Source organism: Mytilus trossulus, unplaced genomic scaffold, assembly GCF_036588685.1.
Source record: "Mytilus trossulus isolate FHL-02 unplaced genomic scaffold, PNRI_Mtr1.1.1.hap1 h1tg000110l__unscaffolded, whole genome shotgun sequence".
NCBI classification, from domain to species: domain Eukaryota; kingdom Metazoa; phylum Mollusca; class Bivalvia; order Mytilida; family Mytilidae; genus Mytilus; species Mytilus trossulus.
The window spans coordinates 619,127-647,094 of record NW_026963297.1 but is presented as its reverse complement, the minus strand read 5'-3'; the positions used below and the strand labels follow the sequence as shown (position 1 = coordinate 647,094).

The 27,968-nt window shown below is 33.2% G+C and overlaps 1 long non-coding RNA gene across 1 annotated transcript; it reads left to right on the top strand.

The window, feature by feature from the left end:
- Positions 1 to 4,373: 4,373 nt before the first annotated feature.
- On the top strand, positions 4,374 to 26,317 carry LOC134700051 (uncharacterized). The gene is made up of 2 exons (XR_010103754.1): positions 4,374 to 4,487; positions 25,790 to 26,317. It is a non-coding gene; the product is annotated as an uncharacterized LOC134700051 (long non-coding RNA).
- The last annotated feature ends 1,651 nt before the right edge of the window (positions 26,318 to 27,968 follow it).

The window sequence follows — 27,968 nt, the reverse complement described above, 5'->3', positions numbered from 1 at the left end:
AGCCGACAATACGGTATGGGTTTTCTCATTGTTGAAGTCTGCACAGTTGTATATTATTGTTCACATTCACATCGTCTCAAATTTGGTGGATAGTTGTCTCGGTGGCAATCTTACAACTTTTTATCATTTTATACATACACACATGTATGCAATAGTTTAAAAATTAAATAAAAGTATTCTTTTTGTGAATTTTTTCATTATTAGTACCAGTGGAAATTCTCATTATAATAATTTTCTATCTTTTAAATCTGTTATTCGGTTACAGAGAAGGAGATCTTTGTTTATATTTCCTTTATGTTCCTAAGTTCAACTATGTCCTGCTGTAACACTCTGACATCTTTGGATCGGCAACAAAACACATATGTATTAATATAATCTGATTATTCGAGCATAATATCAATGCAATCTGTGAAACAGTTAAATGAGAAGTTGTGTGTACGGATATGTACTTCCCGTAGACTTCTTTGTTAACTTTAATGATATCTTTCAATTGTTGAAGAATTGTATTTCTACTGTTTTTTTTTTTTAACTTGCTCGTTGTTGGTTTGTTGTCATATGAACACACTACAACATTTCATGATATTGAAATAAAATTATAGGAATAACTGCAAATACTTACTTTAAAAAAATCATAATTGAGTGTAAAACTATATATAAACCTACCTTTCAAATTATTATTATTTCAATGTTCTACTGTCACCTTTCATACCAGTTCTATCTCTATCTCATATTTTATCTGTTCATGACAATTTTTAGTCGTTGATCTAAAACTTTATTTTCCTCATAGACTTAGTCTTTGTGTTCTGGTGGGATCCATTTTTAGATACCTATAACAAAAGATCATACTGCATCAAATACTTTGCATGCATTTATAAAAAGTTGTTTTTCCCAACATGCATGTTATGGTATTAATTATGGACGTAACACTTTGAAAATAGTCCTTTGAAAAAATACATCATGAGATACAGATTGTACCGATGATTTACAAAATTCTGTAAAGTGGTTCAGGAGTTATTGATAACACTTACGTGGGACATAAGGACAAGATATGTTCCATATGTGAACACATTCTCACTAAAAAAATGTCACCAGAAGTGCAAGTCAGTCAGCACAACGGATAATGTTTATGTGATACAGTAAAAACAGTAAAACCATTGGTAGTAAAATTGTGCGGGATGTTTAATTTTCAACAAATGTAAGATTGGTCGCCTTTAATCGGATGCCTCATATAGCATGTATAGAAAGAGAATGCCATGATCTCTGCAGGTTAATAACTATTGCAACAACTCTTTGAGAGGCCGTCGGTGGCCTTTTGTCTGAATATGCAGCAGGGCAAATTCCTGTCCACCTTCAATATGCTTTCGTTGTCCAGTGGCAGTCCACGTTCATTGACCTTCTTTCACCCCAGATGACATCTTTTGCAGGACTTACCTATTGTACTTATTAAACAATTGTTTTGAACATGCATGTAATATTTGCTACTGGACATTAGACTAATATGTTATTACTATGAGGAATCTCAGTAGGATCATTTTAAACTATGGGGATTATCCTCTTAAAATATAAATATTATTGCTCAATAATTATGTGTCGGATTACTAGTATTCGTGTGTCGGTCCAATGGGTCGTCGGACTAATAGGGCGTCAGGCTATTGGGGTGTCGGACCAATATGGTGTCCGAACAGAAAGATTTAAAAGGCAAAAAAAAAAAAAAAAAACTTGCAACTTATAAAAGGGTCTGGTCTGGAAGTGGTTTCTTCATTTCTGCATTCTGTAATATTCTATATCATTTTTCACTTTTTATTATTAATTTTGCCTGTTATTCTCTTTTCTTCATAATCAAGCACCACACTATTATCGATTCTTCATTGCTTCTGTCTACTTTATAACAACAATGGGAATAATATGAAAGACATCTTCGCTAGCCAAGGGTAACGATCCACTCCCGCTCTAGCGGGAGTGGATCGTAACCCTTGGCTAGCGAAGATGTATGAAAGACAGCCAAATAGGACATTGGAAAATTGTCTGTTTTCTGTTTCTTGGTTTATTCTTGCTTGTCGTTGAAGGCAAACTTTGTCTTTCTGTCTCTTTAGTTTGTGTGTATTATTATAAATTAAACGAATGTAACACAAATTTGCCATCTTTAAACAAATTTGTTGAACATTACGTCTGTTATTTAATCTCTTTTTAACAGATGGAAAAAACTAAGATTAAATATAATCAACAGAAGTATAAAAAAAACTATGAACTAAGTCTTTGAAGTTAGATAGATATAGGAAGATGTGGTGTGAGTGCCAATGAGACAACTCTCCATCCAAATAACAATTTAAAAATTAAACCATTATAGGTTAAAGTACGGCCTTCAACACGGAGCCTTGGCTCACACCGAACAACAAGCTATAAAGGGCCCCAAAATTACTAGTGTAAAACCATTCAAACGGGAAAACCAACGGTCTAATCTATATAAACAAAACGATGCATGATGCATGATTCTTGTTATTAGTTGTTAGTGGCTTTGAACTAGCTTTCAGTAACTGCAAGTACTCTCAGATCTGTATTTAGTGGCTTTTTTTTTGTTGAGTAACGGTAACTTCCATTACGTTTTGGTTACTGAGATGTATTTCTATTTGCATTCATCTGTTATTTAAAGTTAAATAAACCTTTTTCAACTGCATTTTATAGTTTGTTGTTATGTAGTACTGTTACAACTCCAGGTTTAGGGGGAAGACCCTAGCATGTTTAACCTCAACACATTCTGTATATGTTCCTGTCCGAAGTCAGGAGCCTGTAATTCAGTGGTTGTTGTTTGTTGGTGTGTTAAAATTATTGACCTGCCTAGTAACTTCATTTATTTTAGTAAATACAAATTCAGAAAATGTTTACTTAATTGTTTAAAAGTATCCTATGTTAAATCTTCAGAAAATGCTTATAGCCAAAATAGCCAAGGAAAACTAAGAACATATTGTCAGTTTAAAACATCATTTTGTAAAGAAAATTATTTAAATATCTTGAAAAATTTTGATTTGAGAAAAGCTATCACAAAATTCAGGATTTCATCTCATAGACTTAAAATTGAAACTGGGAGATATTCCAAATTAAAAGTTCATCAAAGAATTTGTGATAAATGCGATTTAAATAAAGTGGAAGATGAACTTCATTTTCTTATAGAATGCCCTGTATACTCTAAGGATAGAGATATGTTATTTGATCTGATATTTAAAGAATGTAAAAATTTTTACTCCTTGAATATGGTCAATAAATTTATTTCGCTTTTAAACTGTGAGTCTATTAATATTTTAAAACAACTTGGCTATTTCTTATCAAAACACCTGCCTTGAGTAAACATTTATAATATAACACTGGGATACTGTAAGTAATATTTAAAATGTCTAACTTTTTAAAGCATACTGTTTTGTTGTTTTGCTTTATTGTATTTGTAATTGTTTGTAACTATATATTGTCATGAATGTATATGCACTATGCCCCTTGTGGGTACCTCTTATGGAAATAAAAGATATTCTATTCTATTCTATTCATATTCATTGTTCGTTCATTTTTGTACATGAATAAGAACGTTAGTTTTCTTGTTTGAATTCGTTGAAATTTGTCATTTGGTGCCTTTTTTAGCTGACTATGCGATATGGCATTGCTCATTATTGATGGCCGTATGGTGACCTAACTTTGTTAATTTCTGGTCATCTGATCTGTTGTTGAGAGTTGTGATTATTCCGCTCATTTTGGGTGCCATGATTGGCAAATAAAATATATGTTGTTGCTGTTGTTGTTGTGTCGTTAGCAATAATACTGCATCTTTTTTTTATAAACAAATATATATATATATCTATATATATGTAAATCGAATGTTCTGTTCCCTTATGAACCACATAAATTTGAACTAAATTCTTGAAGGGAAAGACATTGTTTTTGTATAAATGTCAACAGAATATAGAATGTTGTGTCAACAGAATACGCAATCAACATTCTGTATTCTGTTGACACAGTATACAGAATGTTGATTCCAGCAAAATATATGATAAGACAGAATGCTCACGGAATAAAACTTGTGATGGAAGAAGACATACATTTGACTTGTAAAACATACATGAATAATAGCAATCCGTAGATGATTCGAAAAGGATCCGCCATCTCTGACTTTTCGTAACAATCGTCTCTTTCTGTAACTTTAAGAATTTCTGCAAGTGGCTGGTAAACCAATATTTTCTCTGCTGTATTTCTGTATCTTATCCTTCCCGGCTGATCTACTGTTGTCTCAAATTTTGCCGTTGATGTTATTATCGTAATCACAAAAGCGCGTCAATGTGGAGCATACAATTGCCTATTGTAAAACGTTTATGTGATTGGATTTACACATGACGTCATTCATTGTTTACAAACGTTATTTTTGCACTCGCACTGACATTTCAACAGTTCAACAGTTCAAACTTCTTCTGGATTGAATACCACAATGGGATTGAAGGTAGATCAAGGTATAGTAGTACATTGAATATTTTAAAACTGAAAAAAGTGTAGCATAGCTAATTCAAAACATATTACGTAAGTTAAAAAAGCAGAATACGTGTTACACAGTGGCGGACCCCTGGGGTTCCGGGGGTGGGAACACCAAATTATTTTGGACGTTCAATGCATTATTCTATATAATACTACTAAAATATTTTATTTCCCCCATTTTTTCGCCATAATTATGAAATCTTTAGGCGACTGAGTTGGAACCCCCCTTTTTCCTTTTATCCCGAGTGTTTGGAACCACAGGCACTTGTTTCTATCCATACGAAGGTTGACTATGGATAGTCGACCTTCGTATGGATAGAAACAAGTGCCTGTGTTTGGAACCCTCTTTTAAAACAATGGGTGGATCCGCCTCTGGTTACAGAACTTTCTGTAAATGTCAAAATAGGTATAAAATCGCGGGTTGTTTTGGATATACATATTACTTCTTTGCCAAACCTTATTATAAATAAATTATAGTATTAATATTTGTCAAATTGATATTTGTGAAATGATCAGCCTGACTTTCTAAACATATGATTGGATAAAGGGAGGTGCGGTACACCCCTCGGCGTAAGAAGGGGGAGGGGTCCGAAGGTTGGACCCCTTTTTAACGATAAATGCATAAATTTGGAAAGGGAAATCTATTTTGAAACCCTATCTCCAGATTTGGAACCCCCTTTTTGAAATGTGTTTGACGTTGCGCACGATATTGGTGTCACTTTGGAAATATGGGTTAGATGGCGGGTAATTCAAATTCAAGCGCTTATCCTATACAATAAATAGCCATGTTATGCATATCATTCGAAAGGAAATAAACCATAGAAATCAATAACATAGATGAATTTGTGCTTTGTCTATTTTTTTATGAAAAAAAAATGCTCATTTCGATGCCTGTAACGTCATTTTAAGGGTGTCCCGCTGTTACAATTTTGTTTTATGTGCGTCTTTGAAATCCCAGTGCGGATTCATTAGTAAGTAGAATGGTTTAAAATTTTACAACTATATTGTATACATTTAACGTTAAATGAAGTAATAGACGTTTTTAACTATGAGAGTAGGAAGATCGTTAGAAAAGTTTAAATAAAAAAGAGAAAAAATGTCCCAATTTACTGCTCAACCCGTAAAAAAACTTTTTGTCTTCAATTTCATAATATATAACATACGAAAATGGATTTTGATAATATCAGAAAAATTATACATGTTCCGAAGAAGCTATCTGAAGACATCATTATTTAACTGCGGTCTTATTTTAAAAACATCGTCATTTTTCCCGTGTCCAATAAAATGTCCCGATGGACAAAAGAACACAAAAAATAATTCAGAGGCTTTTTATCAAACGAAATTCTACTTTATCTCAAATTTTTATCACCTGTTAACTAATATAAATGGAAAATACATTTAATTTCCTTTATAATGATATGAAATGTACTTTTGTTTGAGTTGCAGGTAGAAAATCCGAAAGCATCTAAGATGTCCAATGAAATGTCCCCGTAACCGTAATTTGACGTTCGCGTTATAATAACGTTAAACTGTATACGACTTTTCTTGCATATTTGGCATAACATAATTTCATGAATTGGTCTGATCTAAATTAAATAAAGTTCTCGTTTAATTATCATTAAAATGAAGATCTGCATTGTTACAAGGATATACGATGTCGAAATATTTAACTTGGATATTTCATAAAGACAAGGCCCCGGAGCTTTAACAAAGAGAAAACTTACTAATGACCACACACCAACTTTATAAAAGCAAGATACATTGAAGAAGGAAATGCAAACAAAATTGAGATCTTCTTCATTATCCTCCTCAGTCCAAAAAAATTAGGCAGTTAGTTTTCTCGTCTTAATTGTTTTACGTTGTCATTTCGGGGCCTTTTATGGCAGACTAAGGAATATGGGCTTTGCTTTTGAAGGCCGTACAGTGACCTATAGTTGTTAATTTCTGTGTCATTTTGGTCTCTAGTACAGAGTTGTCTCATTGGCAATCATACCACATCTTTTTTTTTTTATATTCATGTATATTTCAATCATTTAACAAGAAATCAAAATTAATTGTTGTTTTGTTTTATATATTGTTGCATCTATAATGCTTCGCAAAAATTAAAATATGTTTCTGTAATATAGATTTTGATCCAATTCAATTGAATTTTGTATTTGCACCGGCTCGAAAAAATAGAAACATTTAAAAGAAGCAACTTCGAAAATCTCTGTACTTTAAGTGGCATTTCACATGAGTAGAATATAATGTCAACGATTGAAACTTTCCGTAGAACAACGTCAAAATCGTTGTATTATTAGGAACGTCGTGTAACGCTAAGTGGCACCAATACCGTGCGTAACGTCTTAAATCCTATTTTGACAGGATTTTTTTTTATAGGGCCCAATGCTTCATTTAATTTGGGAAACATTTTAATATATAAGTCCTAAGTGCCTACAAAATTATTTCATCTCGCCACATTGACTGCTGTGTTTGGTGCTGTTCAGTTGTTGCTGAATATATGTATATTTTTATATATAAGTGATCTCGTTTGAAATGATTTAACAACAACATTTCTGTTACTTCTGGTTTTTTTTAAATATTTTTTTAGCATACTATGCGATCTGGGCAATGCGATATATGGGTTTGCTCATTGTGCATTTGATGTGGTAAAAATAAGGGGCGGATCCCGGATTTTTGAAAGGAGGGCGAAGATATTAAATTTTGCCGAGCGGAGCGAGTCGGAAATGTTTTGGGACCTTTTTTGGGCTAAAAAAAAACATAAAATAAGTGTTATATGCACTATTTAAACGGTTCCTGCATGGCTTGGGGCATGCATATTTTATAGTTGCTGTAAAGTGTAAGGGTTGGACATTTTGTATGCTGTATTCTCCCTATTAATTGTCTATCATAAAATGATAGTATTGATCCAGAGCTATGTACTGATATATTTGATGTAGGACTTGTCAGTAAAAAATAGACATGGAAATTAGATGAAATTTACAATACGACCGACACAAGTTAAAAAAAGACAAACAAGCAGTTTTTATCAAAATGTTTGATTGATATGTATCACCCAACATAACTTAGGGATCCGAAGTGAGGGGTTCCAAATCCACCAAAGACTACGAAAGTGTCTGAAATGACAACGAAGTTATGAATGACGGTCAACAAATGGAGACATAAAAGTCACATCCAGTAGGCAGGTTGCATGCAGTCTGGTCTTGAAAAAAGTATTCATTATATATAAGTCCGGCAAAACAGACATTCCAGTCAGACATGCAAACCCCGGCCTAAAAAAAATACGCCCGTTTTTATTCATCATGTTCATTTCATGTTAAATATTTTTGTTGGAAATTTTAGTTTTTAATAGCAAAAAAGTGGACAAGACTATTGTTTTCAATCCAGATACGGCCAAATTTTTTGTTTAAGGTGGCTCGGCCCTTTAACAATGCGCATATTTTAACGCATGTTTCTTACGACGAGTGCCTTGGAAACGGTCGCTTTCAGGGGTCTTCTCAAAAATAGCGTTGACGACCTTGGAACGCGGGCGTGTATGAAAGCACCCTTGACGATGTAAACAAGTGATGCAAAACGTTCTTCAAAACAGGAAATACGAACGGTCAGACATTCAGAGTGCTTTCTTCATTTTTCGCATAAAAGACTAAAAGGAGAGAAATATAAGTGATTTAAGCATATTAACATTAAAAAAAATATATATAAATACTGACAAAGTCAAATGTATGACCGCTTCGCTCCAAAAACGCATTCTCACCTTACACGGTCCATTTCGTACCATATTTTGAATTAAATATCGGTTGAATATTTAATGATGTCTTGGAGATTTATTTTTAAAAATGTTTTGCCCATGACGCAATGATTAACTTTGAACAAATAATAGCGATGTAAACAATTGCATGTCATCGTACAGCTTTCAAAAACAGGTAAAACCCGTATAGTATGCTTTAAAGGCATCGGGGCGGGTACTTATCAAGCTATCCGTTTGACGTTTTATAACAGTTTGTTTCTGTCATAAATCTCTTTAATATCTTTATTTCCAGTTATTTTTATGGGTTTAATTATTCCCCATTATGCGATATATTTTTACACTGCAAAATTTTGTTAATTATAGTTTTATATTTTTTATTTTACCCAAAACAAATTTGAACATTTTCATTTAAAGACTTGTTTACCTTAACAATAAATGAGCACGAACATCATCTGATAAACTTTCTCGTATCACAATTCCATAATTTCCTGAACACTAGACTAAGTCCTATAATGTAAGACCTCGGGGCCAATGTTTTCTATTTTATGATTTTTTTCTATTACTTAATTTGCTTATTGTAATTTCGATGATTTGCAATATTCTGTTGTATCTATCAATATGTCAATCGAGTTCAAATTAAATAAAAAAGAAACATCATTAAGTGAATCAGAGCAAGTTATTATTATAATAGACTAATGGATCCAGCAACTTATTTCACAAAAATGATTATTGGTTTTCCTGCAGAAATAAAAGGACACTTCAATAATTGGCTGTTTTCCGCCTTTTCATGAAGATGAAAATTGATTAATCGGGGCGGATCAAGCCATTTTAAAAGGGGGTTCCCAATCCAGGACAAAAAGGGGGTGTTCCAACTATATTTTCCCATTCAAAAGCATTGATCGTCCAAAAATGGGGGGTCCACCCCAGGAACCCTCCCCTGGATCCACCGCTGTCAAAAGTAACCGGGACTGGCCTAGTATTCCGACCTATGATATAATTCCTCAATACTGCATGCTTTGCGGAGGACCGCAAAATTTTTGGTTACTATGTCGGGATTTTTCTAGGAACATCCACAGCGTGTCGGGCAGTCACAAACACTACTAAAGACTTTATATATATAAATCTATACTACTACTAGGTTCAGGAAAAGTTTGGATGGTAATTTTTAAACTCCGCCCAGTACACAGGAACGCTATATTAGCCGGGCAAATTTTAACTTCTATCTTAATTTTTGACATGCTTTTTTAAAAGGTAAGATAATAAGGAAAGTTCTTGATGATGAAAATAATTATAGTGGGGTAATGGCATTGCGGCAAAAAAATGTGAATGACAATTTTGTTTGTGAACACGGATTTAATGGTCTTTGATCTTACCGTGGCAAAGAAATGTATAACTAATCTATGCGTGATGATAAAAAGAGATGATGTTTTTTTATTTATTATATTGAATTTCAAATTTGAACTTTGGTGGATAGTTGTTTCATTGGCAATAATACTACATCTGCTTATTTTAAAATCTTATGTTTAACATAGAAATATGACTAATCTGACAGATGATCCCTTGATTATACAGGGTGCTCAAACAGCTGGATGTATACATACGAAGCCTCGTAAGGTCAAAAGGGGGAATTTTGCCTATACATGCACCAAGCATAATTGTTCACTTATTCTTACCAGAAGAACAACAATATGGCAGTCCATAAATCTAGCTTATCTTACTTTGCATAACTTACATAATTGATACTTTTCTATATGTTCTCATCCGTATTATGTTTGAAATATTTGCCAGTGACAATCAGTATGAACAAATTAAATATTCATTATGTGCAATAAATACAAAAAAGTAATTTCTTGGACTTTTATTTGTTTGACTATGTGGTATATGGTTTTATTGGTAATCGTACGAGGACATAATTGTTATCTTCTATGTAAATTGGTCTTCGGTTTAGAGTTGCCTCATAAATAATGATACCCCATCTTCCTATTTTTATACACAACAAAACGGAGTTGCAAAGGGTATAATGTTTTTGACCCGTCTGTCCGTCCGTCAGTCAGTCTTGTTTCTTGTCATCACAACTCTCAAACAGAATTTCATGAAACATTTTTAGATAATAAGGACGTACTATGTAGATGTGCATGTCAACAGGAAATTACGATTCATTTATTTTTTCTAGGAGTTATGCCCCTTTGAACTTATTTACTACAATATAGCACTGTAACAGTTTCTCACCGTCTCTCAAAACGCACATTAGAATTTTTGAAACCTTTTTAGATAATAAGGGCATACTATGTAGATGTGCATATCGACAGGAAATTATGATTCATTTTTTTTCTTATACCATTTGTTTTCTTATTTTATTCCTCCAGTGACATTGTGGGAACTGACTGCCAAAGCGGGACCGGCTACAGTTATTCGCAATGTTATCAACCAATGAGCCCGCACCCTATGTCAGACTCTCTAACAATCATCCCATCAACCAAATATTTTGAAACATATTTAGAATTAAGAAATAGACAAATCTATGAAATTAGGTTAAGTTCAGATAAACCCTGCAAGACAGACATTTTTGTTTTTTATTCATTATTTTGTACATAAATCACCCATTAGTTTTCTCATTTGAATCGTTTTAAATTGTTCATTTGTCATTTCGAGGCCTTTATAAAACCAACTATGCAGAATAGGTTTTACTCATTGTTGAAGTATGTATGGTGACCTACATGTATAGTTAATTCTGTGTTGTTTGGTCTCTTGTGTCTCATTTACAATCATATCACATCCTCATATTTGATATTTTAATTTGTTATAATACATTTAATACACAAATATACATGATTGATTGATTGTTGGTTGCTTAACGTCCACCAAATATACATGAAGATGACCTATTGATTACACAATATAGCATATGAAACTAGAGGCTCTAAAGAGCCTGTGTCGCTCACCTTGGTCTATGTGAATATTAAACAAAGGAATCAGATGGATTCATGAAAAAATTGTGTTTTGGTGATGGTGATATGTTTGTACATTTTACTTTACTGAACATTCTTGCTGCTTACAATTATCACTTGGCCCAGTATTTTCTGTGGAAAATGTTACCGGTAGTAAAAATTTACAAATTTATGAAAATTGTTTAAAATTGACTTTAAAGGACAATAACTCTTTAGGGACCCAATTGACCATTTTGGTTATGTTGACTTATTTGTAAATCTTACTTTGCTGAACATTATTGCTGTTTACAGTTTATCTCTATCTATAATAATATTCAAGATAATAACCAAAAACAGCAAAATTTCATTAAAATTACCAATTCAGGGACAGCAACCCAACAACAGGTTCTCTGATTCATCTAAAAATTTCAGGGCAAATAGATCTTGACCTGATAAACAATTTTACCTCATGTCAGATTTGCTCTAAATGCTTTGGTTTTTGATTTATAAGCCAAAAGCTGCATTTCACCCCATTGTTCTATTTTTAGCCATGGCGGCCATCTTGGTTGGTTTGGCGAGTCACGCCACACATTTTTTAAACTAGATACCCTAGAGATGATTGTGGCCAAGTTTGGATTAATTTGGCCCAGTAGTTTCAGGAGAAGATTTTTGTAAAAGATATATAAAATTTACGAAAAATAACTCATAAAGGGGTCAACTGACCATTTTGGTCATGTTGACTTATTTGTAAATCTTACTTTGTTGAACATTCTTGCTGTTACAGTTTATCTCTATCTATAATGTTACGGCCAGAAATCGCCTTTAAATTGTAGCCAACAAAAGACACAAATCAATAGTAAAATTTAACAATATTTAATATACAAAAGTTTACAAAAGGTATTACACAAATATTACTGTTAACTTAACTGTCAAAATATGAGTCCAATCTGTTATCTTTATCTGTATCCGGAAATCTTTCGGAATCCAATTTGAATATTACGTTCACTACTAATGTCACAATCCAGTATGATGTTGTTTGTAGAATAAAAGTGTCAATATAAATGCTGTGAATACTAATGTCTATCAATGTCTATGTCCAAGTTCAATTATGAGAGTTTAAATTTAGTGTCTGTATATATATAGTTGTGACGGATTATTCTAGAACACGCTAGAACGGAACATTGTGGAAAATCCTGGAAAGTTACAACGGAAGTTTCTGGAATAACGTAGAAGTTTAAATTACGCATCTTTTATAAGGATCATTCTAGAAAGTTCTAATCATTCTGTGATTGTTCCAGTGATTCCTAAACTGCACAGTTATAAGATTATTTGGTAAACAACTATCAGGCCATACAACACAAATTAGGCCAACATAAATAAACATAATAATTACAATATCATAACACCTCCCCCCTTAAAAGAAGTTTTAGTGTAACAAAAACTTATCATGAATAATATGAACAAAAATACATAATATATACAAAGTGATTTAATAAGCTCTAGATAAAGCATCAGCTATTACATTATCTTTACCCTTAATATGTTTTACAATTACATCATATTCCTGTAACAATAAACTCCACCTAGTCAACCTCTGATTCTTGTTTCTCATTTTATGCATGAAGGTGAGAGGATTATGATCAGTATAAACAAGAATAGGATATACAGTGGGATTCAAATATACATCAAAATGTTGAAGTGCTGACAACATTGCAAAACACTCTTTTTCAATAGTTGAATAATTTTTCTGATGTTTATCTAATTTCTTAGAAAAATATGATATAGGTTTTTCAACATTATCATCTGTCTCTTGATATAAAACAGCTCCTATTCCTACATCGCTTGCATCAACGGCAAGTTTAAATTGTTTTTCAAAGTCTGGAGTAATCAGAACTGGACTATTAATTAAAAGTGATTTGCTATTTTCAAAAGCGTTTTGACAATTTTCACTCCAGATAAATTTAGAGTCTTTTCGTAAAAGATGAGTCAATGGTTGAACAACAGTAGCAAAATTTGAACAAAATTTCCTGTAAAATCCAATCATGCCTAAATATCTCATAAGTTGTTTTCTATTTGTAGGAGGAGGAAATTTGGAAATAGCTTCCACTTTAGCCATTATAGGTTTTACTTGACCTTGGCCAACTGTATGCCCTAAATAATCAACAGTGGCCTGACAAAATTCACTTTTACCAAGATTAACAGTCAAATTTGATTTTGACAATCTATCAAAAGTATCATACAAATGTGTTAAATGCTGTTCCCAGCTATCACTACATACAATTAGATCATCAATATAAGCATAACAACAGTCTAAATCTTTTATAACATTATTGATCATTCTTTGAAATGTAGCTGGAGCACTTTTCATGCCAAACGGCATTACAGTATATTGAAATAAGCCATCTGGTGTAACAAAAGCTGATATTTCACGAGCTCTCTGTGTCAATGGAACTTGCCAATAACCTTTCAATAAATCAAATTTGCTCACAAATTTTGCTTGACCAATATTGTCAATACAATCGTCTATCCTTGGAATCGGATAAGAATCAGATTTTGAGACTGAATTTACTTTTCTGAAATCAGTCACGAAACGAAAGGTTTTATCTGGTTTTGGCACAAGGAGACAAGGAGAGCTCCATTCACTGTTACTTGGCTCAATAATATCATTGTCAAGCATATATTTAATTTCTTTTCTCATAACTTCAAGTTTGAGTGGATTGAGCCGGTAAGGATGTTGCTTAATTGGAGAAGCATCTCCTACATCAACATCATGACAAACAGCAGTTGTTTTGTTAGGCACATCTGGAAAAAGATTTTTGAAAGAAAATACCAAAGTTTTTATTTCTTCTCTACGATCAAAAGACAGATGTGTAAGTTTTGAATCTAGATTTGACAAAATTTCTGAATTTTTCAATCTAACTGTCTCTTCCATAGTTTTACAACTAAAAGTTGGTTCAATTACATCTGGTTTGTCATGATTGTTCTCAAATTTAACCATGCCTAAAGTGGCAACTGGTTTACTATCACATAGTACATTAGTACGCTCAAAATATGGTTTTAACATATTAATATGACACACTCTATTTTGTTTGCGCCGACCTGGAGTTTTTACAATATAATTCAAATCATTAATTTTACTCTCTATTGTATAAGGACCACAATATTTAGCCTGCAAAGGATGTCCAGGGACTGGCAAAAATACAAGTACCTTATCACCAGGCTCAAAAACTCTGTCCCTGGCATCTTTATCATACCATATTTTCATCTTGTTTTGTACATTTTTCAAGTTTTTCTGAGCAATTTGACAAGCAGTATACAGTTTTTCTTTAAATCTAGATACATAGTCTAAAAGATTCAAGTCAGTATGTTCAGTAAGCCACTTTTCCTTAATCAATTTTAACGGTCCTCTTACAGTATGACCAAATACCAATTCAAAGGGACTAAATCCAAGGGATTCTTGAACAGCCTCTCGGACCGCAAAAAGTAGAAAATGAACTCCATCATCCCAGTCTCTGTCAAATTGAAGACAAAAAGTTCTAATCATGTTCTTCAATGTTTGATGAAAACGTTCTAAGGCACCTTGAGATTCTGGATGGTAAGCACTTGATCTGTATTGAGCAATCCCTAACTGGTATACGACTTGCTGAAATAAACCTGACATGAAATTTGATCCCTGGTCGGACTGTATAGACTTAGGAAGTCCTACTAATGTGAAAAATTTGATCAAAGCTTTGACGATAGTAGGTGTCTTGATATTTCTGAGCGGAATAGCTTCAGGAAAGCGGGTAGATGTACACATGATTGTCAATAAATATGCATTTCCAGTCTTGGTCTTTGGTAAAGGTCCAACGCAGTCAATTAGAACTCTGCTGAAAGGTTCGTCGAAGGCTGGAATAGGCAGAAGTGGTGCTGGTGGTATTTTCTGGTTAGGCTTACCAACAACCTGGCATATATGACATGATTTGCAGTAATCTGCAACATCATTTCTAAGTTTAGGCCAATAGAAATGCTGCAAAATCTTAAGGCAAGTCTTCCTGATACCTAAGTGTCCAGCCAAGGGGGTGTCATGGGCAAGACCAATAATTTCTTGCCTATAAACTTTAGGCACCACCACTTGGTACACCACTCTCCATTCCTCCTCTGGTGTAGCATCAGGAGGCCTCCACTTCCTCATTAAAATGCCGTCCTGATGGTAAAAGCATTCGGCCACTTTTTCTGCTTCCTCCTGTGGTTGAGCCCTCTTGCGGAGCTGAAGAACTTCAATGTCTTTATTTTGTTCTTCGAAAAGGTTCTTTCTGTTTAATGAATGGCTGTTTACGTCCGGCCATGGCATAATAACATTCTTGTTAACACTAGGTGGTTTTGTAATGGCCTTTTCTGAGCTACCAGGACCTTCAATGTCAGCTATAAAAGTGTCAGAAAGGTCCATGTAATCAAATTTGTCTTCTTGCAAATTCTCATTTTGTTGTTTTCTAGCCATCGCCCTAGTAACAACACAAGCTGGATACAATTCAGCATCATCTTCAGGTGATTTAACATCCACCACCGGTTCACTGGTAACAATTGGTTCAGCAACCACTTTGTTCCTAGCTAGATCATTTCCTAGCAATAATGTAACACCCTCAACAGGGAGATTAGGACGAACACCTACAACAACTGGTCCAGTTATCAAATCTGACTTCAGATAAATTCGATGGAGAGGAACATCTATACAACCTAACTCTACACCTTGTAACAAAACGGAGGCACCAACAGAAGTCTTCTCAGACAAAGGCAACACACCTTCTAACAATAAAGACTGAGAAGCTCCAGTGTCCCGTAAAATCTTAATAGGCTGAAGAGTGGTATCATCAACAATAGCAACAAACCCATCAGACATAAAGGGTTTGTATTCCTCCATATAATCACAAAAACTGGACTTAAAAGCCTGACTCGCAGGACATTCCAACGCACTGGAAATGTAAGGTGTCGTACATGCACTGGTCTTCGGCTTATTATCTCGTTCATTCTTCTTTTGGAGTCTAAAACAATCAGCCATCAGGTGACCAGTCTTCTTACAATAAGCACAAATCAGTGACTTCTTCTCAAAAGTATCAAATTTTGGACTAGACATATTATAACTGGAATGACTCTTATTCTGTGGAACAGGCTTACTATCAGTATGCTCAGTGCTTTGATTTTTGTAATTTCCACTGGAAGTATTAACATTTTGACCCTTGAAACTTTTATGTGAAAGAGTATAATTATCTGAAATAACAGCTGCATCATGTATTGACTCAACAGTTTTGTCGTCTAAATGTGTTTTTAAGTCTAAATGAACACATTGTTTGAACTCTTCTAATAACATCAATTGTCTAAGGTTATCAAAATTGTTATCTGTTTTCTTTGACGTAAGCCATTTATCAAATAGATCTTCTTTTTCCCGAGCAAATTCCACATATGTTTGTGAATCAAACTTTTTATAAGATCTAAATTTCTGTCTATATGCTTCTGGTACTAGTTCATAAGCTTTCAAAACTTCCTGTTTTACCATATCATAATCAGAACTTTTTTCTGATGGAAGTGCGGAATAAATTTCAGCGGCCTTACCCTCAAAAACACTTTGCAGCATCGTAGTCCAATATGGCTTCGGCCATTTCAAATTATTTGCAATTTTCTCAAACTGTGGAAAATATTTATCAACTGTTTTTTCACAAAATTTCGGAACCAAACGTATATTTTTTGCTGCATCAAAATAATCTGATTTCGAGTTAACTTTAGTGTTGCTTTCTTCTTTGACCATTTCAATTTTCAGTTTTTCCATCTCTAACCTTTCCTTCATTTCAAGTTCTTTTAACTTCATTTCAAGTTCTTTTAATTTAAATTCATCTTCTTTTTCTTTTTTATCCATTTCCAATCTTTCCTTCATTTCAAGTTCTTTTATTTTCTCCGTCTCCTTCATTTCCAGTTCTTTTAATTTAAGTTTATGTTCTAATTCAAGCTGTTTTAATTTAAAGGCGTCAACATTTTCGACCTTAAGATCAAGAGCCTCTTCACCTAAAATTTCTGATTCAACTAATTTGTCTATAACCAAATTTTTTATAATTTGTTTTCTCATAGATACTTTAAAAACTAATTTCAGATGTTTAGCAAGCAACACTAATTCCTCTTTCTTTAAATTATCAAAACTCTCCAGGTCTGGCGTTTTCAAAAATTTACCGGCATCAAATGCCATTTTGTAGAATTTTGTTGGCTAGTTATAATAAAAATATTAAACAAATTTTGATTAAAATATTTTTAAGATATATCCCGGACGAGCCCCCAATTTCTGTTACGGCCAGAAATCGCCTTTAAATTGTAGCCAACAAAAGACACAAATCAATAGTAAAATTTAACAATATTTATTATACAAAAGTTTACAAAAGGTATTACACAAATATTACTGTCAACTTAACTGTCAAATATGAGTCCAATCTTTTATCTTTATCTGTATCCGGAAATCTTTCGGAATCCAATCTGAATATTATGTTCACTATACTAAGGTCACAATCCAGTATGATGTTGTTTGTAGAATAAAAGTGTCAATATAAATGCTGTGAATACTAATGTCTATCAATGTCTATGTCCAAGTTCAATTATGAGAGTTTAAATTTAGTGTCTGTATATATATAGTTGTGACGGATTATTCTAGAACACGCTAGAACGGAACATTGTGGAAAATCCTGGAAAGTTACAACGGAAGTTTCTGGAATAACGTAGAAGTTTAAATTACGCATCTTTTATAAGGATCATTCTAGAAAGTTCTAATCATTCTGTGATTGTTCCAGTGATTCCTAAACTGCACAGTTATAAGATTATTTGGTAAACAACTATCAGGCCATACAACACAAATTAGGCCAACATAAATAAACATAATAATTACAATATCATAACAATAATAATATTCAAGATAATAACCAAAAACAGCAAAATTTCCTTAAAATTACCAATTCAGGGGCAGCAACCCAACAAAGGGATCTCTGATTCATCTGAAAATTTTAGAGCAGATAGATCTTGACCTGATTAACAATTTTACCTCATGTCAGATTTGCTCTAAATGCTTTGGTTTTTGAGTTATAAGCCAAAAACTGCGTTTTACCCCTATGTTATATTTTTAGCCATGGCGGCCATCTTGGTTGGTTTGGCGGGTCACGCCACACATTTTTTAACTAAGTTACCCCAAAGATAATTGTGGCCAAGTTTGAATTAATTTGGCCCAGCAGTTTCAGAGGAGAAGATTTTTGTAAAAGATATATAAAATTTACGAAAAATGGTTAAAAATTGTCTTTAAAGGGCAATAACTCCTAAAGGGGTCAACTGACCATTTTGGTCATGTATGATGTAGACTTATTTGTAAATCTTACTTTGCTGAACATTATTGCTGTTTACAGTTTATCTCTATCTATAATAATATTCAAGATAATAACCAAAAACAGCAAAATTTCCCTAAAATTACCAATTCAGGGGCAGCAACCCAACAACGGGTTGTCTGATTCATCTGAAAATTTTACAGCAGATAGATCTTGACTTGATAAACAATCGTACCCTATGTCAGATTGCTCTAAATGCTTTGGTTTTTGAGTTATAAGCCAAAAACTGCTTTTTACCCCTATGTTCTATTTTTAGCCATGGCGGCCATCTTGGTTGGTTTGGCGGGTCATGCCACACATTTTTTAAACTAGATACCCCAATGATGATTGTGGCCAAGTTTGGTCTAATTTGGCCCAGTAGTTTCAGAGGAGAAGATTTTTGTAAAAGTTAACGACGACGGACCAGGTGAGCTAAAAAGAGGACTTACTGTTGATCAATGAACCATACAAATGATTATGTGGTCCATGATACATTGTAATTGACAGAATTGTAAACTACATGTATTGCACACAAATAGTTTATCTACTACATGTACCTTTTAGTATTTATTAAATGAGTCTATGCCGACCATGTTGACGACTGACAGTCAATGGTATACCATATTACCTCCTGAAAACAGGCGTAAAAAAAGGCTCAACTAAATCAAATTTTTGAAACGTTATTGATTTTATTCCTCAGATGTCTCTGAGATCAAATTTATAAAACATGTATTACAAATGTAATATTGTTAATTTAAATGTTCTAGTAAAAATGTAAGCATTGTTGCCATTTATACGTCATGTACATGTACAATCATAAGCTGATCAGCTCTATATCTTCATAATTTTTATTCTCCTTCACTGTTTTTTTTATAAGACTCAATATATATATATATGATCTTTATTCATCATTGGGACAGGTAGGTGAAGCAGGTCCTTTTGATTGCATTTTTTAAGGATTTTGACAGCACTAAGGCATATACATGTAGTTCCAATTTATAGTTGACCTCTGCTCCTCAATTGGATTGTGGCAACACATATTGCATATACATGTAGAATGTTGTTCTTAAGTTTCAGCACTTTACACATAGTTTCCGGTTGCAAGGCTAGATGATACTGGCTTCTCATAAAATTCTGTCAGTACTGTGCCAATAATTCCAAGTAAAGTTGAACATTCCAAGATCACTCCTTCCATTTGCATGTACATGTACAAATGTACTTGCAGCCTGAAATTAAATATCAGAGTAATTCTGTCAGAAAATCAACAATTATTGACATTCAAAAGCATACAGATGAGACTAGTTCATAATGGAGAATGTGTCCATAGGACACAGATGAGCAGCCACTTGCATGTAAAGAATGAAAAGAATGACACCACCCAAATTTTTACTTTATCTGAGTTGTGTTGTAGTAAGCATTGCATATATGTATCACAATATTTGGATAAAGCAAACTTGTGTTAAAGAAAGGAACAAAACTTTAGCTATTTTAAAATTTGTAAAGGGGCATAACTCTAGAAAAGTAAAAGCAACCCTACCAAAAATTCAAACTTCATGTGTGTTTGTTGGTAACAAGAATAATATATATGCATTAATTGTGAATTTTATTTAGTTTAATAATATTGGTAGAGGCAAACTGAAGTTAGAGAACAGAAAACAAATTTCGGACGAACATGCAAGTTTGATAAGACTGACAATGCAAAGATAATTTAACTTAATGCCCCTGCCACTATGGTGTAAAAATAATGAAGAATTTGTTGTGATCAATAACGAGCAAACAAAATATAATTACATGCACAACAAGTGTAAATAGTGATTTTGTTTCTATAGGTTGAATAAAGGCTTCTTGCTGTTCGGCTGCCTTCAATTTTGAAAATGCAGCTCATGCAGTCCTCATGAATAAATTATGATGAGGCTTTTTGTACCCTATTTGGAATATAGGATACACAAATTTTGTATTTATTAAAAATTACTATTCACAAAGCAACAATTATTTTCAACTCAAAAAATAGTACCTGGCCAAAAGTAGTTGTCATCTGCATTTTGTTGCTACATGTATATCATGTAAATATTTAAAATAAAAACACAATACTTCAAAAAAATATTTTGAGGGCATTTTAAAATGTATGGTTGGATTTAATTTATATCTACGAGAGCTTAAAAGAAGTAGAATGGTCTATATTAATATGTGTTTATTTGATAATAGGTTTGTTTTAAGTGTTTTTGTTTTTCCTTGAGAACGCATATAATATTTTTCAATAATTTAATTTGATTGATTATATTTATATATAGCAAATTTCTTAACAGAAAATAATGAAAATGAGACTAAAAAAGAATAAAACCACAATATACAAACCTGTGACAATACTGCTTCTATTGGTACCAGGTTGCTTAAAATCAATCCAAAATGACCCCAAAATATTTTTTTTTAATGTTGTTTTAAATACAATATATATATATGTTTAAAAGATGTACAGATGTATTGCCTCCTACTGTAAAGATTATCATTTACTAATTAGGCCAATTATGTCATATTCTCAACAACAAAAAACCAAGTCAATCAAAACCCTTGAGAACCTTAATTGATTATTATTAGAAGGGGTGGACAGGGGTAAGGAGACAGGGGAATGAGGGATCAGAGAAAAGGGTTATCTTGGAAATACATGTTGTCATTTTTATTTTGTCTTGGAACAAGGAGATGGAAGTATTGAAGTAAGAGGAGAAAATTTTAGGGTAAAAGGGAAGGGAAATATAGTTGGGACAAGGGAGTAGAAACTGCGCATGCCCTAGGGAAGTTATGGGGTACCCCACATACATATGACCCTAACTCTATGTAACTTGGCTACGAACTTAGATTTACCAAATGATGATTAAAAAAGGCTAATTCATTCACACTAACAGTAGCGTAAAAATGACAGTTGTGGTGGTTCATAGTAGCTAGATGCCATCCCCTCCTCTTCGTCCGTTTGCACACGGATATCTCTCAAAACGGGCCAGACATGTTTACAAATTGCCAGTAAGGTGAAAATACTAAGATAAACACATAAATAAGATACCAGCTATAACAATTAAACATGGAACAGAAATTGAGCTCGTACAAGGTCGCAGTGCTTTTCAACAGTAGCGAGTATTTTGAGACAGCCCCCAAGTTTGTATTTTTCGTGATACTGGTAACATTTGGCTGCCTTAAATATCGAAATATATGTTTTCTTATGCAATAACTCTACCTTCATCGTTGTATATTCACCACAATGTCTGTTATGTATGTAAATGGTCGTATTCATCAATGTAGTATGCTGCTCGGCGTGGCGACATTGAAATTCCTCTGGTCCGATAATGGCGCCAAATTAGAGGGAAGCAACTCGCGCCAGACAAAATTACCGTATTTCACCTAAATAATCAAAGTTTCGCTTCTTGATAACAAACAGTCATACCATAATCACATTTATATTCAGCCATCGTTTATTAATATAATTTCAAACATTATTTTATTTAAGCCACCAATAAAGAATTCACAATTAAGAAATTAATGGACTGTATTGAAATTAGACCTTATGGGGTAGAGGGGTTAAACAAAAGCTCGTAACTTTTTTAAAAGCCTGGTGACCCCCATTTTATTTTACCTTAAAATGCTCGAAAAGTTCATAGCTTTGACATATCTGTTTTTAAAAAAAATCTACCGGGAAAATTTTACGAAAAATCGATTCAATCAATATTTTTTGCCTTAAACTGAAATTAGAAAATGCAAAATTTAGACATAGATCTGAAAATAAAAAGATTTTTAAGTCAAAAACAACAACGGGAAAGGTTTACATTTCAAATTCTAATGTTTTTTCACATAAAAATCATACTGACTTGGTTTTAAAACTCTTTGAATTTGATGTAACCGTTATTGTTGTAAGGGTGGACATGTTTGGAAAAAGGGTCAAAATCGCACATTTCGCTTCAATTTGAGGGGAAAACGAGCCTGGTGACCCCCTTTTTTCTTTGCATTTTTGGATTCAGCATAAAAAAATCTACAGAATAAGTGAAAATAAAAAAAATCTACCGGGGGTCACTATTGGGGTGAGCCACCTTAAGGCAAGAATCAGAGTCATTTTTTTTTCTCTCAAATATCTCAGACTGTCTCCTCAAATCAAATGGTTCGTACCTGAGACCAATCTAATTGAAATTAAATCTCTCACTCGCTATTTTTTTTATTCCCACGCAGCGACCAAGAATAAAAAAAAATAGCGAGTGAGAGATTTAATTTCAATGCAGCGACCAAGAATAAAAAAAATAGCGAGTGAGAGATTTAATTTCAATTAGATTGACCTGAGACTTGAAATCTTTCGAGAGCTTATACTGACTGGGGATCATTATTCAATTTGTTAATCATGTTTTCGTAGGTAAATAATATTGTGGAACTTTTTTTTCATGAGAGTGTAATAGTCTATAGAGTATTTACCATTACTTTCTGTTTAGTGGAATAGTGAAATAGAAGTCAATACGTTCTTGTTCAATCCTGTGTCGCTTTGAAGGTTTCCTGATTGTCATGACAACCTCAGCCTAAGCAATGTGTATTACTGTAATTTGAATTTCAAAATGACCGAGTGCCGTTTTTTCAACGCACTGGTCAACTCCACCATAGCAAATCACATGACTTTGACAATCAGTAAATACCGGCCAGCGAAAAATGTCTTTATAAGTAAAGAATTGTCGTATAAAAATTTAATACTCGGGAAATGGCAAAGTTCACGAAGTCTAGTCTGATTAATCATTTTACCAAAAAAAAAAAAAAAAAAAAAGTCCGAGCAAAAGGGGGGGGGGGCGGAGCGTACGCCCTCTACGCCCCCCTCTGAATCCGCCACTGAAAATCATTCAACAGTCTCCCTATTTTTATATTGTAAATAAAGATGTCTGACTGTGAAATATTTAAATTTCTATTTTATTTTGGTACTGGCTATGGTTACATTGAAATGTAACAGTCGTAAAAAAGTTAGTGTTACAATGAAGTTTAGGCTATATCGCCGGAATGCAGACCTAGGGTTGACTAAGGAACTACATAGAATACTTACAAGTGCAGTAATGATATTTATGTCTACGGTTACATTGTATTATTGTTACGTAAATGCACTCAAATGAAAAATTATTTTTTACAATATTTTATACATTTTTTTAATTTTAATTTGATTGTCAGTGTATACACAACCAGTATGTTGTTTAAGTCCGATGTATTTTTGGCCCGGTGTAACCACTCTCAGTGAAGGATCCAGAAATTTACATAAGTGGGGGCCCACTGACTGACCTAAGAGGGGTCCGGCTCCAGTCTCGCTTCAATGATTCCCCTATATAAGCAACCATTTTTTTCCAAAAAGGGGGGGGGGGGCGGGTCCCCTGCCCCCCCTAAACCCACCTCTGACTCTAGGCAGCCCTCACAAACGAGTAATTGGGGTGGATGGGTTGGGTGGCTCAGTGTTGTATTAATATATAAGAAGATGTGGTATAACTGCCAATGAGAAAAGTCTCCTGTTCATATAAGTCGTAATATGTAGAAGTAAACCATTATAGGTCAAAGTACGGTCTTCAACACCGTGCCTGCATGAGCTCTCACCGAACAACAAGGTGTAAAGGGTCCCAAAAGTGACTAATGTAAAACCATTCAAACTTGAAAACCAACTACTGAATACCAAACTCCTGACTTAAGACAATAACCTTTTTTGTATTGTTACAATCTCAAAAACGTGTCCGATAATTTAAGAATGTGTCCGGTTAAAAACGCCAGAATATTTCAAAACTCATATACCCCCAATGATACTCTGTAAAGTAAAAATGCAATTCAATATTAATGGTGTGGGATACGATAGAACCCGTATTGTTCGGTTGGATTGTAAATGATTAGAAAAAAAAGTCGAAGCAGGTGCCAAAAAAAAATCTGGAGGAAAGGTTTAGTAATCCGTACAGACAAATGTCCAAGGTATGCTACACTGTGCACGCTTTAAGTTTTTCCTGCTTGCAGACACAGACTATAGGTCTGGTTTATAAAAAAAAATGCACAATAAAAAAGTTATTTTTATTTGAAGCGCTTTAATTTATGATTTTCTTTATCAATATTATTATTATTATTATAAAGTTCAGACAGAGGTACTTCACAATTTAGAAAACTAATACATTTAAATTATACTGTATTTTCTTCCTGGTGCTTGACCACGTTTACTGAATGTCATTGATAAACATTAGTTTGTTCAGCATAGGTAATTCATAACAAGCATAACTGCAGGCTAAGTTTACAACACCTAATTAACTATTGATTACTTAATGTCCAGTGGCAAATATGTCATGCGTATTTAGAAAAAAAACCATTAACATTTCATTTAATAAGTTTTGTTAAGTTTAAATCATCGTTTATAAATAGTAAGTAAATTCTATTGTTTTAATATTATCCGGGGATGCCTATAAATGTTTTTTACAAAATGTATGTCTATGAGGGTACTGCTCGACCGGCGTCCCGCAGAAGTGGTTTCGCCAGTACAATTTGACATGTTTATCAAATCATTGACGTCACATTGACGCGTTTTTGAGGAATCGGACACATTTCTGTGTGCTACCATAGATAGATGTACAACATCTCTGGCTAGGTGCTATATATATGACTATGTACGATAATTTTCAATTAAATTAAATTTCCACTTCAATCTATTAAACATCAATGTACTTTTGTATAAAGTAGTTAGTATATATTTAAATGTCTTTCGTCGTTGTTTCACGGATCTTATTATAAAGAGCACATAAATAGACCGATGGTTAAAGCTACACGTGTATGAAATACTTGCCACTGGCAAACACCAATACTTTGATGATGATGAATTAAATTATCATATTTTCCTTCTTTTTTTTTTAGAAACAAATTTCAACTTTGATTGATTATAATATTATATATACATGTTGTATCAGAAGTCCAGTCCATTAGTGATTACTGGACTTGTGGTAGTATATAAAGTAATAAGTAAATTTTGATGACATACCATTCCCTTCCATAATTGTGCATTCTTTTTATTTTTACATAACAAAGAAATGAGGAAAGTTTTAACATAAGATAATTTATTGTAGCCTAGACCTGTTGGCAGAGACATATGTCTCTGCTGTTGGTGACCTTCTGCTGTTGTTTTTTATTTGGTCGGGTTGTTGTCTCTTTGACACATTCCCCATATCCATTCTCAATTTTATTATTCATAAATTCATTACATTTTCTTTCCTCAGAATGATTAACAGCAATGGAGACAGGAGCAGACATGGGAATGTTCGATGTGAAAATTGAAGACCTATCAACAAAATGATGTATCTAGACAATATGGCACTCATCAGAAAAAAAACCCAACATTTAATAATGAACCATTGAATCCTGAGTTTCGTACAAATACCAAAACATTAAAGGTGGATGCTTATAATGAGCTCATATTAGAACTAAAGTGTCCTCTTGAATTACCACTGTACATGTAAAAAGACACATCATATCAGGGACTGAATTGAGGAAAAGAGCCAGAAAACTTACATTCAACAAAGCATTCCAAAGAAAAGATGGCATAGGGGGAGAGCAATGAAACATGATACATGCAAAATTAATTGTTTCTTTGATTGTTTTATTTATGAGCTTTAAAGGGTCATAAAATAACCAAGGGGCATGAAAATGACAGAGATTTTTGCCACAAACTTCACATGTTGGTATGACATTGAATGTTTTATTATATATTAAAAAATGGTTATGATAAATAAAAGAAATTCCAGTTATGATTAAAAATGAGGTAATCGAGACATTGTTTTGTGTTGATTATAATGCATTGCCTAACATAGTAACATATAACTGCATTAATTACAACATATTTTAAGCAATAGCAAAATACCAAAAAATGAACAGTATTGAAGATTCTAGTCTTGTTTGATATATATATAAAGTATGCGCTATTATACAATTGATACTGTAAAATATCAGCCTCGAACCACAGTGTGAATCTTCCTGATGTCGAGTGCGTATTATTTTTATAATCACTGAAAGACAGTCACAATCAAAATCAAGAAGTAAGCAAAGAATCACAAAACGAAAGGGCATTTACAACAACACATTGAAAAATACATATATAAAAACAACACGAACTCCATTAAAAACCGGGAGTGAATTCAGGTGCTCCTAATGCGTATTATTTTTATAAACACTGAAAGACATTCACAACCAAAATCAAGAAGTAAGCAAAGAATCACAAAACAAAAGGGCATTTACAACAACACTTTGAAAAATACATAAAAGACAACACAGACTCCATTAAAAACCGGGAGTGAATTCAGGTGCTCCTAATGGGTAAAATCCGATACACTGCTTATCTTGCTTCATTTCTGTTGTTTTCTCCTTCGCTTCAAAAGTATTTCGATAGACGAGAGTAAGCTTGATAATTTTCCTTGGTCATGTTCACGTCATTAAAAAAAAGTTGCGCAGCAGGGTGATATAGTCTAAGAGAAAAACGTAACCAGCTAAAAAAGGATAATAATAATATTGTTATCAAACCTATATTTGGATACCAATTGTACTGAGATGCACATTGTAAAAACTTCTCTAATGATAAACACTTAATCAGAGATATCTACAAAAGATACAAAATATGCCACAAATTATTATATAGCATACTATACTTGCCGAGTTTAAAAGTTTTCAGTTCCAAATATTTTTTGAAACAATTAACATTCAAGTTAAAAAGATTAACAACACCAAATCTACTGAAACAGTACTGAAAAAAACAATACCGAAATAGTACTGTCAACATCAGTACTGAAACAGTACTGACAAAATCAGTACTGAAACAGTACTGTCAAAATCAGTACTGAAACAGTACTGACAACATCAGTACTGAAACAGTACTGTCAAAATCAGTACTGAAAAAGTACTGATAAAATCAGTACTGAAACAGTACTGTCAAAATTAGTACTGAAACAGTACTGTCAAAATCAGTACTGAAACAGTACTGTCAAAATCAGTACTAAAACAGTACTGTCAAAATCAGTACTGAAACAGTACTGACAAAATCAGTACTGATTTCATTGAAAGTATAACATTATAAGTTTTCAGTCTTTCCTAACAGTACTGATATGCACGAGGGTAGAAATGTACCAAAAAAGTATGGGTAAATTATTGGTAGTGTAGTTCATTTTAGATTCTGTTACATTTATCGAACATTTAAGTTTTTAAGAAAGTCAAGATGGCGGCGTACTCCTTAGCTACGACATTTTATTGTGCTTCTGATGGTACATATAGTAGCCTTCATAATAATAATGTAAATTAATAATCGCGTATGTTTGGCTGAAGAATTATAAGGATTAAACACATTTTTTCTAGAGGTTATTGATGTGTAAACCTGGTCTCTAACTCACAAACTTGACATAAAAGTCCTTC